Below are 6,568 nucleotides of genomic sequence, written 5' to 3'. Positions count from 1 at the left end.
CAACACGAAAGGAAGGTAGCTGCAGAGTACCATGACTATTTTATGGAAGGAGGTGTTCGGATCTTGGTTAATGGGAGTGCTTTGGTGGATAGGGAACATGGATACTCCACATATTGTTAGTTGGGCTTATGATATTCTGTGCAATTTTTGTCATCATAGCGTGCATAAAAGTAATGATCAGTGTGTGTGTGTGCGTGTGCGTGTGCGTGTGCGTGTGCGTGTGAGAAAATTTACCACAGTTGCAACGATGGTGGTGCATGAAGTTTCCCTGGATCAACCATCTCTGAAGATCCTGAAGACCCAGAAAACCCAGAAAATGAAGAACCCAGTTTAAAATTTAATTCAGACACTGTGTGGTGGGATTTTTTGGAAAATATGAGAGTAAAGACACTTGTGCCTTTGGGAATGACAAAAACCCTTTTGAAAAAATTCAACAATTGTTGCTGAAGAACTAAAAGCAGGATGATTGCAATGAAGAGATGTGGAATAATAGAGATATCTTTAAAACTAAAGGGAAAAAAGAATTTGAGTTGCTTGCTCAAATTAAATTTGATCAGTAAAATTGAAAAAGGCAATTACCTATTGGATGTATATGTTCGGTGTGCACAGGGTTCCTTTCCTTCCAAAATCGCCTGGGCGCCCCAACTCTGTGGGATGGGGAGGTTGGGCCCCCTTTGTGGTTGCATCCACTCGCAAGGGTGTTAACCCACCACAGAGCGCAAGTTTGGGTGACCCGGTGGAAACGAGCCTGCCGCAAGACACGACAAATTTAGATTTTTCGCAGGTTTGTTCTTTCAGAACAAATCATAAAGTTGTTCTGTTTGAACAAAAGGGGGAATTGTAGAAACGGGATTATTAATTGCATTTATAATAATGTAGAAAAAGCAAAATTAGCTGAGTTTATTGCTTTGAAAATAATTTTATAAACATATGCTGGGAAAACTAGGAGAGGGCAGAATACACATTCAACTGAAGTTGTAAACAACCTGGCAAAACCTTATCGATCTGATGACCATCTGAATCCACAATATCTCCCCCCCCCCACCCCTGTACCCTTTCCTGGTGCTATAAGCAAGCTCCAAAACAGACCAATTATCCTTCTGTGTTGCAACTTTAACGTTCACAAAGTTCTATCTGTTCTCAAGACACACCCTGGTGAAACTGCATATTGTTACAAATTCGCGCCCACCGGCGTGCGGACAGCCGCTTTTTGCCGAATCGCGGCCGTACGCCCACCGGACGGACAATTCAGTCGTGACTTTCCGGAACAACGCTGAAAAAACCAGTCAGGGGTGTGCTCCAAGCGCACACCACGGCCTATTCAATATTCTACCCGCGCGCGACAGGGTCAATCGCCGAATTGTCAATATACCTAATTATTCGCGCACGCAGCCTACCGAGAGACCGTACCTCAGCGAGGTCTGCTTGGACACGAACCGCTTAAGCGGTTCATTCCGTTCTGGGATAACCGAGCGGGGTATTATCGCGAGACCTCGCTGGACCCGATTCTTTTATCGGCTATCAAAAAGCCCGCCGCCATTCCGAAATGCAATACGGCGTTTCAATGGGGAAAATGACACGACGAACAGTTTCACATTCAAACAAGCACATATATTATTTCCCACACGTATACAGTCATGCAGGTATGGAATCAATACAAAACAAACACATGCAATGATACAGCCAAACACAATGCAAAGGAAAGAGCTAGTACCGTCTATTTATTATGTACAGTCACTTATACAGTTCTACTTGCGGACATGGCGCCACAACATTCATTCGAAAGCAAAGAAAAGCCCCAGGACAGACGAGGGGCAGACCGGACCTCTTTGGGTCTTTATTGCACGAAGCCGTGTAGACCGCAGAGGCTCTGCGAGGCCGCGCAGGTTACCTTCCTCGCTGGGGCGACCCGCGACGTTCCTTCCCCATGGCAGCTAGCGTATCCGCGGCTCGGCCGCGGACTGGCGATTCGGGCCCCGGCCGGCAACGCCTGAGAGGAACGAACGGGTCTTCGCTCTTTTTGAGTTGATGCTCTCTTTCAGAACCCGTTCATCCCTCAGAGATGCTCGGACCGTTCCGAAGCCCGATCACCTCAGACCGTTTGGAGCTGGTTGGCGAGCTCTCTCCGGCTCGCACATGAGCACGCAGCTCCGCGCAGCACAGCAGGCTTAGTCGCGCTCGCGTCTCCTCCGCTTTCCTCAGTTTCTCCACCGACTGCAGGCTTCAGGCTCCAGACTTCCACGCGGCTCCTCGACCTCTCCAGACTGACTGCGCTTGGCATTCCGCTCGCCCTTATATCGCATCCGTGAGGCGAGATTCTGACCTCCGCTCTCCGACCTTCGACCTCCACTGGCTCCGCCCCTTTCGACCCGAATTCTGTGGCGAAGCTTGGAGCGAGCGGACGTGGTAGAAATCACCAATGCTGAAGGGAGAAGGAAACCACCGCGTTTGTTTTCAGCGATGCCGTTTGATGCGGACACGCCGTGGCTGGCGCCAAGGTGGCGTCGTTTTGGAGATAAAGGTGAGGTGATGTTGTTCGTCTTGTTGGGTATCAGGGGAGATGTGGTTTGGGACATGGTGACGAGATGTCGTTGTTGTGAAGGCGGTTGTGGAGAGTGTGGTTGGTGGTTGGCGTGGTGGAGAAGGTGGTCGGTGGTTGGTGTGGTGGAGAAGGTGGTTGGTGGTTGGCATGGTGGAGAAAGTGGTTGGTGGTTGGCGTGGTGGTTGGACAAAATATCGATAGCAAAAGAAAAACGGCTAACTGAAGATTCACAGCCCTGTTACACGAATAAATCCCATTAGACGACGGTGGGGAAATCTATCTGAACACAAACTTATTGGCAGAACCGATCTAAGGACCTATATGGTGCTCTGCAAATTTCCACAACCGTAACAATATATACGTACAATATTCAATGTCGAGTTGAGTCTTCAGCCTGCAACGATGCACCAGGCTGGGCCTTCCTCCTGTATACAGGAGTGTCTTATTTTACTGAATAAACGGCTTGCATGTTCACTTACTGTTTACTGTCTTGAGGTAGCAGGAATCTGCTTCCACAGCAGAAAACCTATTACATTCAGATTTAGTTTTCACCGTTTCATTTCAGCCAATCGTGGCTTTTGAGCTTTGATGAGTCATTGTTATCGTCCACATGTACGATTACCTCTCATTCCAAGCCTTTTGATTCTTCCGCACCATTTATTGTCAAAATCAGACCAGCATATGGAATGAACCCCAGGTTAATAATGAATCGTCATCGAACAGGAAATGACGTACGGAAATCTTGGAATACAAGATCTCCAAGACCTGGTAGCCACACAACAGTTAATAATGGTGCCCAAACGTAAAACGATGGACTCAATTAATTGTGCCAAAAGGCAGAGAAAGGTTATGACATTGTGGAAAAATCGAGTTGTTAGATACGTTGACAAGAGGTGAAATCTGTGGGCCACAATTACTGAATCATTGAATCAACAATGCGGTGAACGCAAGTCCAACGTGGTAAAATGGGAGAAATCATTGTGGATTTACTCACGTTTTCATGCAGCACCCAGGGCCAAAGGCTCCAATTCAACCATCGGCAGAACATGATGTGTGAAAAACTATCCACCGCAGCTCATGGAACTAATCAAGGCAAAAACATTTATGCCAGAGCAGGTTTGTAATGCCGAAGAGATGGGGTTATTTTGGAAGAGGACGCCACTTCATAACGTTTTTTTTTGTATACCTTGTCGAGGCTCGTATGAGAGCTGACAACACACAGCAAGGGGAGTATGAGACAAGTGGGGCAGGAGTGGGAAGGACAAAACAGTAGGGAACAGAGACATTAGGAGATCTGTGGAAGGGAGAGGGATGGGGCGGGAAACATGTGGAATGCAAGACGGATATTTCAGCGACTTTCAGGAATAAAAGCAGGGAATTTAAAGGAGGAGGGTTTGGGGTGGATTAACAGGGGTAGAAAAGATTGAGGATTTGGATGGGGGGGGACGATAAGAGGTGGTGGTAAACATCTGTTTTGAAGGCCTGGAGGGAAGAATGGGATTGATCAGAGTGAGGGAGTTTATTCCAAAGGCGGGAAAAAAAGAAGAATGAAAGAGTGAAGGGGTGCAGTGATTTGTGATTTTGGTAGTTTTACCTGAAAGGTGTTGGTGGCAGACCTTGAGCGCCCTGCGTAAATATGGTGGGGACAAATCGCAGACAAAGCAGGAAGCGCAAGACTGGAGAGGAGACGGTAGAAGACAGAAAGACCACCGACTGCCTGTGGTGAGAGAGTGAGAGGCCCAAAGACTCAGCCTCATCATGGGAGATATCAATAATCCAAAATGCCTTCGTTTCCACAGCGTGAAGCCAAGAAAGGTGCGAGCCAGGAGAACCAGCCCAGAGAGGAGAGCAGTACACCATCAGGCTGCAGACAAAAGCTTTGTATGTAGTCAGAAGCTCGGTGGGCAGAGGAAGGACTTCGCATGATGGAGGATTCCCAGTAGGCAAATGGCTTTGTTGGCCACTTTGGAAATGTGGCTTTCCCAGGAAAGATCATGGCAGATAGTGAGACCCAGAAGCTTGAAAGAAAGGACTTCTTCCAGAGGATTGTTGAGAAAGTAATTGGGGGTGGGGTGTTCCAAACGCTCGTTTCGGAGAGACATCGTGAGAGTGTGAGATTTGTCAGGATTGAAAGACATGTTCCAAGTGTTGGACCAGTTTGCGATTTTTCCCAGATCTGCAGTGAGCAAAGAAGCTGCTGCTTGCCGATCTGAAGGATGACAGATGGTACGGCAGAGGGTGGAGTCATCAGCAAAGAGATCATGAGGCTTTTCCAGTCAGAGAGATCATTGATGAAAACCAGAAAAAAAAATACCCCCAAGAGGGAGTGCCGGTCATCTTTGCCAGAGGTCGAAAGTAACTCTGTGCCAGACTGGAATAGGGGCAGTTCATAAAGTACGTACGCTCTACTTCCGGGTTTCAAAACCACCCACCCCCCTCTGTATGCAGGCTAGTGACCACCCACCCCCTCATACATCGCCAATCGCTTGCAAAGCCAGCAGTTCCTTATGCACCGATGTTTGTAAGCCATGACGATGCAGTCCCTAGCGGTGTAATTTACCTAATTCTTTTAATAACACAGCACGTCATTTATGAAAATAAAAGTACAAATTGACATTCAAGACAATGTTAATGTCATAAATGAAAGTAAGTGTGCATATAAACTTGTGTTCCATTGTTTTAGTTAAATCTGACAAAAGCTTCAAATGTAATATTTGTCTCGGAGAGTTCCGGTTATTAATTAACCTCCGCCATCGAAGATCGGAGGTTACTGTTTTCACCCTTCTGTTTGTTTGTTTGTGAACAGTATTACGGAAAAACTCCGACGGATTTCGACAAAACTTGGTGGGGGATTAGGTATTGTTAAAGGATCATGCCATTAGATTTTGGATTTGGTCCAAAATCCAATATGGTCGCTCTGGCGGCCATTTTGAAAAAATATTTGAATTTTTTTTTTTTTTTTTTTTTACATTTCTTCATGTTTCAAGTAATTTTCAACCCCCCCTCCCAAAAAAAAATTGTTAGAGAAAAAAAATTTTGCAACTTTATTTTCAACAAAATTTCGATTTTTTTTTTTTTTGCATTTCTACATGTTATAAGTGATTTCCAACAAAAAAAAACATGCCAAAATTATAATTGCAGCTGATTTTGGAACTTCAGGTGGATATACCAACGTAAAATCAATTTCTGTCTCAAGGAATCTAGTTATGACGAATGAATTGAGTATGTAAAAGTTAAAAGTAAAAGGGAAAGTTGCAAACTATAACTCTGTGAGCACTGTTGACATCAAATTGAATGAATAGGATATCACGTTCACTTGAGTGACCTAGCAGTATTGGCGGCAGAGGTTTTCCACTCTACCGAGTGCTCCCCCTCTAGTTTTTAATATTTTTTTTGTATGTACGTACTTTATGAACAGCACATACGGGGAATCAGAACGAAGTTTGAAGGGCTATAAAATCGGAACGAGAGCAAGTTTCCAAAAAAAATGGCTCGTGTTGTTCTAGATAATAATCCATAGTATCTGAATCACTAATAACATTTGATCTCTCTTGATAAATGAGGGAGGAGATAAGATTTGAAATCGACGATTTTCGCAACTTTGACAGCCTCGTGACGTTGACCTCGACCTTGGACGACCTTGTAAGTTATATTGTTGTGCATGTCTCATCGACCTATATCCATTCCACTATTGGTTATTTGTCTCCACTCAGTTTGATTGTGGACGCACGGACGGACGGACAGACTTCGAGACTGGGGTTATTAGGTCATCTCAACTGAGGTGACAGAGATGACCTAAAAACAGGGCCCAGAACGCTGCCTTGAGGAACTCCAGCCTGGACAGGAAGAGGGGATGAAAGAACTCCATTTATGGCCACACATTGGTTGCGACAGGAGAGGAAGTCTGCAAGCCATGAGTGGAGATGGCCTTGGATATCATAGGAAGAGAGTTTGGTGAGCATGGCAGGGTGCCAGACTGTGTCAAAACCACGCAATATGTCAGGGGATATGGCTCTGATTTCATGT

Source organism: Eptatretus burgeri, chromosome 4 (assembly GCF_056783735.1).
Source record: "Eptatretus burgeri isolate ZD-2024b chromosome 4, Ebu_testis_v1, whole genome shotgun sequence".
Classification (NCBI taxonomy): domain Eukaryota; kingdom Metazoa; phylum Chordata; class Myxini; order Myxiniformes; family Myxinidae; genus Eptatretus; species Eptatretus burgeri.
Note: the sequence above shows the minus strand (reverse complement) of the source record.